We start from the raw sequence: 12,961 nt of genomic DNA, 5'->3' as shown, positions 1-12,961 counted from the left end.
GGGGAGCAGGGTGGTCCCGTTCTTCCAGTTCCGGAATGAGTAAGTCACAGGGAGGAAAAGCACAGCCAAGGGAGTCTAGTGGATGGCACTGCAGTGGGGCTGGATGCGTGGTGACAGACCACAACCACACTGGTGGCTAGCCACTGCAGTGGGGCCACATGCGTGGTGACAGACCACAACCACACTTGTGAGCTGAGCATAACAGGTAGAGGAGTTGTTGAGTCTCCGGTATCAATGCAAATTGAACAAACCTTTTAGAATCTCCTCAAGTGAGAAAGAGTTTTATTTGAGCCTGAGTTTGTACAGCTGCCCAGGAAACACGACCTTCATAGGGAAGAAAGTGATTTGAAGAACGAACACTTTTGCAGGGTTATATACTTCCTTACATCTTGTAAAAGGGGAAAAGATATAGATTAGCACATGGGCAGAAATCCCGAGTTCCCCAGGAAACAGGGGCATTGATTCATATCTCAAGGACAAGATGGTTTACCCTGAGGCTATGCATGCACCAAGCACGTACACAAAGCCAGCCTAGTGGTCTTAAGTCAGGATTGCGGTTTGAACACAGTTTATACACAGTCCTGTGGACTTGGAAGGAAATCCCTTCTCTCATCACTATGTTGTATACCTGAAAACCTATGTAACATTGTGTGTCAACTATACTTCAAATTAAAAAAATAAAATCAAGGTTTTTTTTTTTTGCACCTGATTGTGAGATTCAGAAGAGTATGTTGGAAAAAATGAGGCGAGAGGATCTCTGTACTTACAGGAACCCTTCCATCTTCCCCCACTGCTTCTCTGACTTGAAAAAGAATCCGTGGGGGACCCCACGGCAGCAGAGCTCAGAACAGCAGTGTCGAGGTGGCAGAGCGTGGGCAACCCACGGTATGGATGTTGAGAGCAGGTCCCGGGGGGCATGGCAGTGAGGGGTTAGGAGTAGAAATGTGAGAAACCCTGTTCCCTATGTTAACACTGACTCCCTATCGTCCTCACTCAGGTCATAGGCTGATGCTGCCGGGTAGACTGGGGAGACTTCCAGGCCCTGGGGCCTGTCCCTGGGTATGTCACCGGAGGGTCTTAGTCTCATCCCTGAAAAGAATTCACAGACAGTGGTTGAGCTGAGCGGTGCAAGTGAAGAGCTTCTGGGAGAGAAGGTGCACTCCAGAGATGGGAGAGTGGGCAGGTCAAGGGAGACCTGTGCACCCCAGAGTTTGACACTAGTTAACTAGGGGATGGGCTGTTCACTACCTGGGGGGGAGATTTGGGGGAGGGGGGCAAGTTTTCAAGCCTTTCCTCCCTTATGTCAGGGTCTCTGGCCTCCTTTGTCGCAGGCCTGTCTGATTTGATCCGGTTTCTGGTGTCCTTGTATGTGGGGTGCTGCCAAGACAGGCTGCTGAGGTTCCTGATAACAGGCTCTGACTCCCCCTTTGCTGGACGCCATGCATCCTGGTAGAGCCTAACTAGGTGCTTGCTCTAACACTGACACTGATTATAAAATGGGAACTGCTCCTGGTTGAAAGTCCCGTGTGCAGGAACTATGCTGGACACAAGACACACATTATCCCATTTGATGTGGTGATTAAAAGAAAGTTAGATGTGAGCCTCAACAATACAAAGTAACTATCAGCGTCCGGTGGTGGTCTCATCTACCTTCAAAACCCCACAACTTGGAGCATTTCACGTAGACTCATGTACCTCTACACTCCAGCATCCCCTGGGCATATGGTCCTCAGCAGGAACAGCTCTGTGAGGCATGAGAAACCATAGATTTAATATTGAAGATGAACTGGTTAAATTTCCTTTCAAGGTGGGACAATTGACAAACGTCTTACCTGTTAGCAGTTAGAAAGAAACTTCCATGTTTCCCAATGAACTTTAAAACTTAACTCTTTGATATTTAAATCTTTTTATCCAAACCTTTTAATAACCAAATATTGGGATGCCTCGGTGGCTCAGTCGGTGAAGCGTCCAACTCTTGATATCAGCTCAGGCCATGATCTCATGGTCATGAGATCAAGCCCCGCTCAGGCTCCGTGGTGAGCATGGAGCCTGCTTGGGGTTCTCTCTCTCTCTCTCTCTCTCTCTCTCTCTCTCTGAAAATAAATGATAAACTTTATGAATAAACTTTATAAACAAACCAACAAATAAATAACCCAATACCTTTTCAAGGCAAAATGTTGCAAGCATAATTTATTCTCTTAGGATATGCTACATAAGCAAGCTTATGTAGCGCAAGCAATGGTATATGATAGAGGAGAATTTCGTAGGCATAAAATTTAGTGCATACTATTCCCATAATACTTGAACAAAGTCCCAAACGTTTACCGAGTTCAACAAGCCCCTGCGTGATCTGGCCTGTGACTCTCTCACTATCTTCATTTCCTCCATGCCCCCTCCCACTTGTTCTAATGCAGCCACTGGCCACATTGATGTCCTATGACCACACATCTTCCTTATTCTTCCCTCTGCTTGGATGGACCTACTCCTCCTATTCCCATGGCTCACTTATTTCACTCAGGGCTCTGAGACTAGCAGACCCCACCTCCCTTGCCCATTGTTCTTTATCCTCCAAATCCACTTAATAACTATTCTCAAGCACATTTATTACTACCTGATATGATACACTGATTTATATTCATTTGTTCATTAACTTTTCCTTCCCACATCATTTAAGCTCCACAAAGACAAAGTGTTGGTATTTTGCCCACCACTGTATACCCCTTGCACAGCAGGGAGCCAGGCATAAAGTACATACTTTATGGGTACATGTATTTAATACGTTTTCCTGTGATAGTACATATTTTGGATGACCGAACAAATGGGTAGATTCTTAGACAACCCTGAGCTGAAGATGTCATTTTCTAGCAAAGAAAGAACACATCACTTGTAAGTAGCAGAGCTGGCATTTGGCCTAATTAAAACAAACAAACACACAAACAAACTTATTTCTTTACTCAACCTAAACAGACACGTTTCAAATCAAACACGATTAACTGTGACTGTATCCTTTACAGTTCAGTGGTTAATTCCTGACAGAAAAACCAAACGAAAACAATTTCCCACTAATCTGATACAGTTAACAACCAAGATTAAAGAAGAAAGACACTTACGTTTCATCATCAACAATGCTTTATTAGGGAAGGAGAAGTAAAGTTTTATTTATCCAAATCCCCCCACTCCCCCCCCCCCGAAAAAAAAAAAAAAAAAAAGAAGAAGAAAGGAAAAGAAAATAATCCTTGCCCAGGTCTTAGGCACAGATCAGAGAAAGGCTGTATTTTAAGAAAGGTAGACTTGCTCCCGATGCTTTTCCTGGGGCTCTGAGGAAGAGTGGTCCTAATTCAGAGAGGAGCCTGACCCTAAGAGGAAAGAGAACAACTTCAGGATTAAGTCTCTTCTATGTCAAACCTCAGCCCAGGAAGAGCAGAGTAGAGATTCAGAGAATGCCGTCTGCCACCAGGGCAGGCTTCGGAGAGAAGATGTGCTGCTGGAGCATGGGGGAGACCTGTGATTTGTTTGCACGATGGTCTTGATGGCTTTTGCTCTTACTGCTCCTGGGTGGTCACTTCTGCTGGCACGGTGGTGGCTGCACAGGGGGACACTGCTGCTGGCAGAGTTGAGGTGGAAACTCTGGAGGTGGGCATGGCACTGGGCACTTTGGTGGTGGGCATGGCGCTGGGCACTTGGGAGGTGGGAGCACAAGAGGTCGTTGGCAGGGCTGCTTGCACTATTGCTGCTGCTGCTGATAGGACATCTTTCTGGATATCAGAGAACCTAAAAACATGCAAAGGTCAAAATGCAAGTGTCATTGTTTACAAGAGGATCACTCTTGCAGACAGAGCAAGCCAAAACCCATCAATTATTTCCAAGGACAAACTTTGGTCTCTGACTCTCTCCTTTAGACTGTGTGGCTGCCCTTTTTGTTCTTGTTAGGATCATGCCTCATCAGTATCTTGTGCATTTGGGGCCACTTTATCTCAACTTCTCTTGACCTCTTTCAATGACAAAATTGTCTTCTCTGACTTGAGATAGCAACAGATAGTGGATGTATGCAAATACAATCTCAAGAAAAAAGATGCTGAATTCCTGGCCAATATCAAAGCAAGTCTCTACCACATCAGTTCCCATGAGGCCCTGACTAAGATTGAAATAAGCTGCTTTGGGTGCTAAGACAAAGTCTATTCAGGGAGAGTTGCCAAAGTGTAGGCCTGCCCTCAAAGGGCTCATGGAGAGGCTGGCGATACATTAGGATGCTCTCTCTTATATTAATATGTCATGACCAAAGAGAAACTCTTGCCCTCACTTGCTTTCAGCTCAATATTATTCCCTTAATTAGGTTTTGCTTAAGAATTTCAACCTTGTAATAGAAAGACACATACTTCATCAACAAAAATTAGCTCACTTACATCCTTGGTCTGACAACTTTCAATTCCCCAGGGAAGAGTATGCACATCGTTGAGGAAAACCAGCTATTGCTGCTTACAAATTAATTCCAAACATCATCTCATATCCCCCAAGCATATAGAACCACCCACCTCACAGCCACCCCCCCCCCCCCGCCATGAGATTCACTTGATTCTCCAGAGCTGTTGGGGAGCTGAGCACGAAAAGGGTGGCAACAATGTGGCAGGTGTCCCCTTTATATGGCTCGGTGGCGCCCACCTTCAGGAAGTGAAGAAGCCTAAGGCTGGGCTGGACCAGTTGTTTGGAAACCAAATGCAATCCACCTGAAATTCCCAAAATGTCTTGTCACTTCGATTACTGGAAACTTCCTGCTCTGGGATTGTCCCCATTGCGGCAAGAACTCAGTGATTTGCCTGCAGTTCCAGGCAGTTCTCTTGACCAGCAGTTCCAGTTTCATGTGACAGATGAAGAATTGGGGCCGTTCTCAAACTGGGGGCCCAAGAGGTCATTCCTTGATTGGGCTTGCCTTCACCTACCTCCCTGCCCCATGCCTGTATCAGAAGCCTGTGTGTCCATTTACTTTTCAACTGCCTGTCATTTAGCTTTGTGTTCTAGAATGACAGAAGCTTGGGTTCTCAGAGGCTAGCAACATGGCTTATGCTCTGTCTCTCTCGCAGGCACTTATAACTCACTTCCACTTACTCTAAGGCTGGCTGCTCACATTAACTGGTTCCTTTTAATATGGATGAAGAGAATGCATGGTCTCCACAGGGAGCGACAGGGCTCCCTGTGCAGGAGCTGAAGCCAGGATCCAGCACAACACAGGCTGTGCTATTCTGTAGAGAACAAGACTGTGTGGCCTCATGTCAATGGTGACATGGGGCTGGTCCATTTTCCACTTAATGTCTGCTAGAATGCCAAGGTTACTTTCTACCGTGCTCGTCCCAGGATTTTCATTCTCTTATTTGAAATCCTGTGGGAATTTTCAACTCATAGCTCACTAAGAGAAACTGAAATGTTTGTTTTTATTGAATGCCACTCAACAGACCTGTGATCACTTCTGAAACATGAGTTAGGGTGTTAGCAGAGGCTTCAAAACTCCCTGCCTTACCTTTTCTTAACATCCCTGGGAGTACTCAATCCACTGATTCCTCCTCACCTTCCAAGTGAACTCATCTGTGGTTTTGTTTAAATAAAGGCAGGGTGGTTGGCATTAAAATCTCCCAGTAAGTTCTAAATACAGCTTACATAAACCCTTTAGTACTGTAATCACTATGCTTACAGCCCCTTCTTTATTTTTATTAATATTCTATCCATTAATAGATTAATTAGTGTTATCAATATCTACACATCTCACGGTAACCAGCCATCACCTGCCTTGCACCTCTTCCAATATTCAGTGAAGCAGCAGAGTACACTGGAAATGTCCTAGAGGAGACATCCAAAGACAGGAGTTTAAACCTAGGGGCGTCACTAGCTAGCTTTGTGATGTGGGAAAATATTTTCTCAGCGTCCTCTGCCTTTGTACATCTGTTATTAGTTACAGCTAACATTGACAAGAATTATTCCTAATACTTAGAAGACCTAGAACCTTCCACTGGGCTTTCCATTGTTAAAGTCAATAATTACCAGCCAAGCCATCAAATCTCCCTTGACCTTCTTGATTTCCTCCTGCAGAACCCCAGCACTCAGCCTATTTTCCTTGCACCTTTGAAGCCATTGTTTCCTTCCATCAAGAACAAGTAGATAGGTGTTCCTTTTCATTGTTAAGGGTATTACTAAGTAACCATCACTATAAGGAAACTGACAAAAATGATCAAAATTCAAAAGCATTCGTGTATTCAGGCAGCTGGCTCACCATTATTGGGTTTGGGGCTTCTATGACGTCATGAGTAACGCCTGCCCTAAGAAATATCAAGATATTATGAAAAACAAGCAAACACTGAAAGAGTTGATCAAAACATATTTTCTTAATGCTTTCATGGGGATGGTTTCTGATTAGATCATTTATGGATCCACATGACAAAATAATAGGCAAAAATGAAAAGTGATCTTCCAAAAGAGTGTGTATTATATGAGAAGGGCAAGTAGCAAACCATGTGTACAATATAACTACATTTATATTTAATGTATATGTAGTTACATGTGTGTATATATAAATACATACGTAAACGTGGATCTCTTACACCATGCAGAGGAAATCAACTGTACTACCGTTTGAGATTTTAGGCACAGCTAACTGAAGGTTTTGTTATGTGCCAAGCATTGTGTGAAGAACCCTATGTGCATTAACTCATCTTTCCTTACAACAGACTTATAGGTGAAAAGTTATTTTCTCCTTCCCCACTTCAACTCCTGCCCTGTCAGTCTTTTAACGTGAAACGTATATGAACTCCCTATGATTTTCTCAGAAAGAAATTCAGAGCTGGATAAGGAGAAACATTGCTGAACATTCCCAGAAAGCAAAAAGAAAACTACTACCACCCTTCCAACAATCACGTTTAGGCAGCTAAACTGGAAACTCCATTAGGACAACCTGGTTTGAAAAAGTGGTACAATCATTTTCTCTTCTCTGTCACTAGCAGGTTTGCTGTTTTGGGTCTTTAAATTTTTGGTTTCGAACCAATGTGCAAGCACTCGCAAAAGCTCCAGGATCACTGAGCAAGTACACGGTGGACAAATTTCATGAAAGATCGAGAGAGAAAAGGACTCTTAGTTCAACAACTTGTTATTTGCATGAGCAAATGCTCTTGGATATTTTTAATCTTTGAGTAGATAAGAAATGCACACTTGGCAAAATTCAAATGGTGCAGAGATAATACACGATGAAAATGGCCCCTTACCCCTTTCCTTCAGCCACTCAATTTCCCACCCTAGGGAATCACTGTTAGCAGTCTCTCAGTGAGTCCTTCCATTGACTGTAGCTTTATATTACATGCATACGTAATGAATGTAATATAAATGTAATGAAAGCATGACAGTATCATGCTTTCCTCAGTGAATTTGTTCCTAGTGTTTATGATGAGATTATTAGTATTTTATGAGATTCTTTAGAGGAACCAGTGATGTCCAGATGCCTCACAATGAAGAAGTTTAACTAATACCAGCCATATAACACCTTGTGGGGAAACATTTACCAGTTGTCAGACTCAAGGATCCAAGAAGACAAAGGAAAAAAAAAAAAAAAAAAAAAAAAAAAGAAAGAAAGAAAGAAAGATGCAATGGGCAGTGAGCCCACTTGGGGAGAAATAGCTTTCCAGTAAGCAGCATATGTTGGTTGGCAAGTGTGCAGGAAGGTGGGCCATGGGGAAAAGAGGAATACGATGGAAGAGGCAGAGGAGATGATCCACAGGAAATGATGAAGACAGAGGGGAAAGACTCTTCGAAGACAACAAAGCTGCTGGCATTTCCTCGCATATGTATTGGACCAATCATTGCAAACTGGCAAATGGATGTTAAACCACCAGAATAAATGTGATCCGTGCTGGAACACGTGTGTAATACATGAGTAAGCATGTCTGCCGTTGACACATGCTGCCTCTTTTAATTTGTATAAACTTGTACAATTTATATAAAGCATACTAAGGAAGAAAACTAAGGAAGGGAAATAGGTTGTATACATGGTCAGGCAGGCAGAGAAACCAAATCCTGAGCATGTGACTGAATAGAAGCTGACGTGATACCAGAGCCAGCTGCATGTTATGTAACAGAAACCCAGGGGCTTTGGAGACACACAGGCCTCAATCTACGGCTTCCTGTATGACTGATCCTATGTGAGTCATTTAACCAGGCGATGCCTCTGCACTTCTCTGGAAAATGGAGAAAATAATGTATTTATCCTGAGAGTTACTATGATGATTAATTTAAGTGAAAAGTACCTGGGGCGCCTGGGTGGCTCAGCAGGTTGGGCGTCCAACTTCAGCTCAGCTCATGATCTCCTGGTTTGTGAGTTCCAGCCCCACGTCAGACACCCTGTTGACAGCTCAGAGCCTGAAGCCTGCTTCAGATTCTGTGTCTCCTCCTCTCTCTGACCCTCCCATGCTCACGCTCTGTCTCTCAGTAATAAACAAACGTTAAAAAAATTTTTTTTTAAATGAGAAGCGCCTGCCTCCTAGTAGGTACTTAATAAACATTAATAACTATAATGTGTTAGTACATAGAGAGGCATGTAAATCTGACTCTATGTAGTATATACTGTGTAACCATTATGTTATTTTTTTATTTCAACAGGATTATGTGATTTTTTTAATAGGTTGATTATATATATTATATTATATATGTGAATAGATACAGAAAAAGAGGGAGTGAGGGAGATAGAGTTTGAGAAAAATGTGCTGAAATCCCTAATTCAGTTGATTATGTCCATGAACAGCCTGTTTTGTTTGTTTGCCCTGTTTTGTTTTCATCAAAAAATCCTCTATACCTAACAGCCAATGACTTGAATTAGCCATTACTTGTAAGTAACATCTTTTACAATAAACGAAGAATTTAGGAAAAATTAATTAACTAATGATAGTAACTTTAGAAATTCATTGAAAGCTTTTTAAAAATAAAATCTGTGTGTGTGTGTGTGTGTGTGTGTGTGTGTGTGTGTGTGTGTCTACATGGATTAGATAGATAGTGGTCCATGAAAACAAACATAGACACAAAAATCAATACTATTTATTTTTATAGGCACATGTATATATGAAATATATAAAAATAGCATATAGTAATAAAACAAAATATTTTAACATAGAAAAGGAAGCCGTCAAGAAAACAGAAAAGACAAGCTACTGAAATGGGAGAAGAGATTTGCAAGTGATGTATCTGATAGAATGTCAATATCCAAAATCTTTAAAGCCTTCACCTGCAAAAATAATCCCATTAAAAATGGGCAGAGGACCTGAATAGACATTTTTCCAAAGAGGAACAAACAGATGAAAAGATTTTCAACATCACTATGCATCAGGGAAATACAAATCAAAACTACACCCTATACTTGTCAGAATGGCTAAAATCAAAAACACAAGAAATAACAAGTGTTGGCCAGGACGTGGAGGAAAAGGAACCCACGTGCACTGCTGGTAGGAATGCAAATTGGTGCTGCCACTGTGGAAGACAATATGGAGGTCCCTTAAAAAGGTAAAAATAGAATTACCATATGATCCAGTAAATCCACTACTGGATTTAATGGATCCATCCATTACCCAAAGAAAATGAAAACACTAGTTCAAAAAAGACATATGCACTCCTGAGGCACCTGGCTGGCTCAGTCAGTGGAGCATGCGACTCTTGAACTCAGGGTTATGAGTTGGAGCTCCACGTTGGATGTAGAGATTACTTAAAAATAAAATCTTAAAAAAGAGATATATGCCCTCCGATGTTTATTGCAACATTCTTTACAATAACCAAGATATGGAAGCAACTCAAGTGTCCATCGATAGATGAATGGATAAAGAAGATGTGTATACAGACACACACACACACACGTGCGTGTGTGTGTGTGGGGGTGGGGGGGGTGTTTATTTTATATAAATTATATGTTATTCCATATATTTATATATATAACTATATCAATATAATTATTATAATCATATCAATATAATTATAATTATACACTATATATTATATACATATATAACTATAATTAAATTTTATTATATATAAATGATTTATATATAAAATTGTACAGATTATATATATTTATATATAATTTATATACATTATGGAATATTATTCAACCATCATAAAGAATGAAATCTTGCCATTTGCAACCGCATGGATGGTGCTACAGGGTATAATGCTAAGTGAAGGAAGTCAGAGAAAGACAGATACCACAGGATTTCACTCATACGCGGAATTTAAGAATCAAGACAAAAGAACAAACACAGAGAAAAGGAGAGGAAGAAAAACAAATAGACTCTTAAATACAGAGAACAAACTAGTGGTCGCCAGGGGGAAGGTGGGTGGGGGATGGGCAAAATAGATAAAGGGGATTGAGAACACACTTATTGTGAGGAGCACTGAGTAATGTATCAAAGTGTTGAATCGTTATATTGCACACCTGAAACTAATCTAACACTCGATGCTACTTATACTTCAATAAGAACATTTTTAAATGAAATACTGTATGTGACACTCATGATTATTTGATTCTGGGAATGAGTTAGAAGAGGAGTCAAAGGTATCTTAGGCTTTTCTTTATAGTTATATTTCTCTTTCAAATGAAACAATATAAATGCATTTTGTAATTTTAAAAATTAATTACAGGTGAAAAATTCTGACCAGGTATCACATGATATCATTAGTTACTCATTTTGAGTGATGCAGATATTCAGTATTTCCATATATGTCTTAAATTTCTCAAAATCAAAAGCTTAAAGCAAAGAAAGAGTAAACTAAAGAAAAAAATGTCAAGCAGTCAACACACCAAGATGTTGGTAGTGATTATTCTGGCTGATAGGATTTCATCTTGTTATTATTATTTTTTTTTTATCCAAGTATAATTAACATATCAAATATAAGAATCTATATACCCTGCGGGTATATTGACAAAACCCTCACATAAACACACAGGCACACATAATCCAGTTCTAAAATATTTTTGTGGAAAATCACGGGGATGGTTTCGCACAGCTTTTATCCTGGCCTTGTCATTTTCGTCACAAATGACACCCGATTTACCCCACTGTCATGCCAGAGTTAGGCAGACAGCTCAGCTTCTTTCCTCAAGCCCACCTGGGCACTCCCACACTGCCATTGTCTCACAAGGCTGATCAAAGGCTGACCATGGAGCTGCCCTAGGGAGAGAGATGGTAGCTATAGGTAGCAATAGGAAAGCTCCTAGCTCTTACATACACAGCCTACGCGGGCTTCACAAGGCTCCTGAGGAGCTGTATTTAGCAATTCTTCTACACCTGTTAGAAACATTCCAAGCTTCAGTTTGTTTGTTGGTTCATTCCAAATTGTAAAGGATCATATTCAATCTCTCATTTGAAGCATCCCTTTCTTTAATTTTGTATTTATTGACTTAAAAATGGCAGCAAAAAGCCCACACAAAACTAGTAAAATACATTAAATCTCTCAAGTGTCCTTTTGCTTCTCTTTTTTTCCAGGACACCGAGCTTCTGGAGCCCTGTGCTTGTCAGTTCCTCAGGTAACTTGGAGTCCTGCAGCTGCCTATAAGACCTTATTTCAAGATTCAAAACTACGTTCTCGCTTTAAAGCCCAATTTCTGCATCAGGCAGAAGTTTCATGGCTCGACCAATGACAGTCCCAGCCTTGGGGGCAACTCTGACTTGGAAATGTCTTTCTTGTTCTACACTGAACCTAGCAAACCTCAGCGCCCTGAGCTGCGGGCCTGTGGCTCCACTCTCTAGTCCAGGGTGGGAGAGGGGGAATCAGGTGGGACAGCTGGTGCCCTGACTCACCCGGCCTCCTCTTCTTTCCCAGGCGCACGTCCACGGGGCCTCACATGACAAAACTTCTAGCTCCTTCCCTGCTTGGTCTCCCTGCATGGACCCACGTGCTGGGAGACTGCAGATAGGGCAGACCCAGAGGGCCATTCCTGACCTGTGCTAGCAGATCCTGATTATGCATGATGCTCTAGGGTAGACATTGAGGCCCCAGACTGAATGAGACAAACTCCCTGTACTGAGGGGCTCCTAAGACTTTATGTGACATGGAAATTAAAATAAAATGTTGGCAAGCACAATGGTAAACATACATAGTTTACCCAGAAAGGCATCTGATTCAGCAGAGGTTGGCTGTGGTCAGGATCTGATTGAAGTCAGAGGTCTGGGTTGGTCAGACTGCGGAGTCTGAGGCTCCCATTCCATGGCAGGACCCTGCCATCCCTCATTTCACGTTGGTCACTGGCCGGGGCCCTGGGGCTGCATTTCAGTGGGATGACTCAGCCGTGGGTCTGTCTCCTCCCACATTCCTGGCCCAGAATCGCACCGTCCATGTGGCCTTCGAGCAGAAGCGGAGGCTTCAGAGTGCTCAGCACCTCTGCAGCAGGAGGGAAAGGAATGTGGGTCACTCATGTCATGCAGCAGAAGACACTCCTTTCCTAGGACTATTGATATCTGTGGACACTGGGCAAAGTGCAGTTTCCTATTCTCTAATTTCATGAGGGAGACTGTAGGCATTGTCCATTTAGAAATGTCACTTAACACTGGGAGGATCCTGAGAATATATTTCTGATTTTTGAGTAGTCTTTACAACTTCTGTCCATTTGATGCCTAAGAATATTCACAGTGAGCATGATATTAATCTCACTCCTCTTCTCCATACTTTAACAGCCCAGCTAATAGTAGGCAGGGGCCCCTTGCTGAGTCCAGGGTCATGATTCAGTTCAAGATTCAGATGACACTGGCACCTGAGGTTTTATTGCTCGAACCTGAGCAATAATTCACAAAATAGACCTCAAACAGGGCTGAACAATCTTGTTCTGGATTTAGCTCAGGGTTGCATTCAAAAGAAAAAACCAATACAAGTTCTCAGAAAGAAAAACAATGTTAAAATTCATTAAAATGCTTAAAGTTAATTTAAATGTGTATTTCCAAAGTGGCGAACT

General features: G+C 41.9%; 1 long non-coding RNA gene across 1 annotated transcript; it reads right to left on the bottom strand.

Annotated features, from left to right (window-relative positions):
• Positions 1-3,245: 3,245 nt before the first annotated feature.
• On the bottom strand, positions 3,246-3,961 carry LOC123598737. The gene is made up of 2 exons (XR_006712762.1): positions 3,503-3,961; positions 3,246-3,356 (listed from the first exon to the last, which is right to left on the bottom strand). It is a non-coding gene; the product is annotated as an uncharacterized LOC123598737 (long non-coding RNA).
• Positions 3,962-12,961: the final 9,000 nt, after the last annotated feature.

This window comes from Leopardus geoffroyi, chromosome C1 (assembly GCF_018350155.1).
Source record: "Leopardus geoffroyi isolate Oge1 chromosome C1, O.geoffroyi_Oge1_pat1.0, whole genome shotgun sequence".
NCBI classification, from domain to species: domain Eukaryota; kingdom Metazoa; phylum Chordata; class Mammalia; order Carnivora; family Felidae; genus Leopardus; species Leopardus geoffroyi.
The sequence above is the reverse complement of the archived record's forward strand: the minus strand, read 5'-3'. Positions and strand labels throughout refer to the sequence as shown.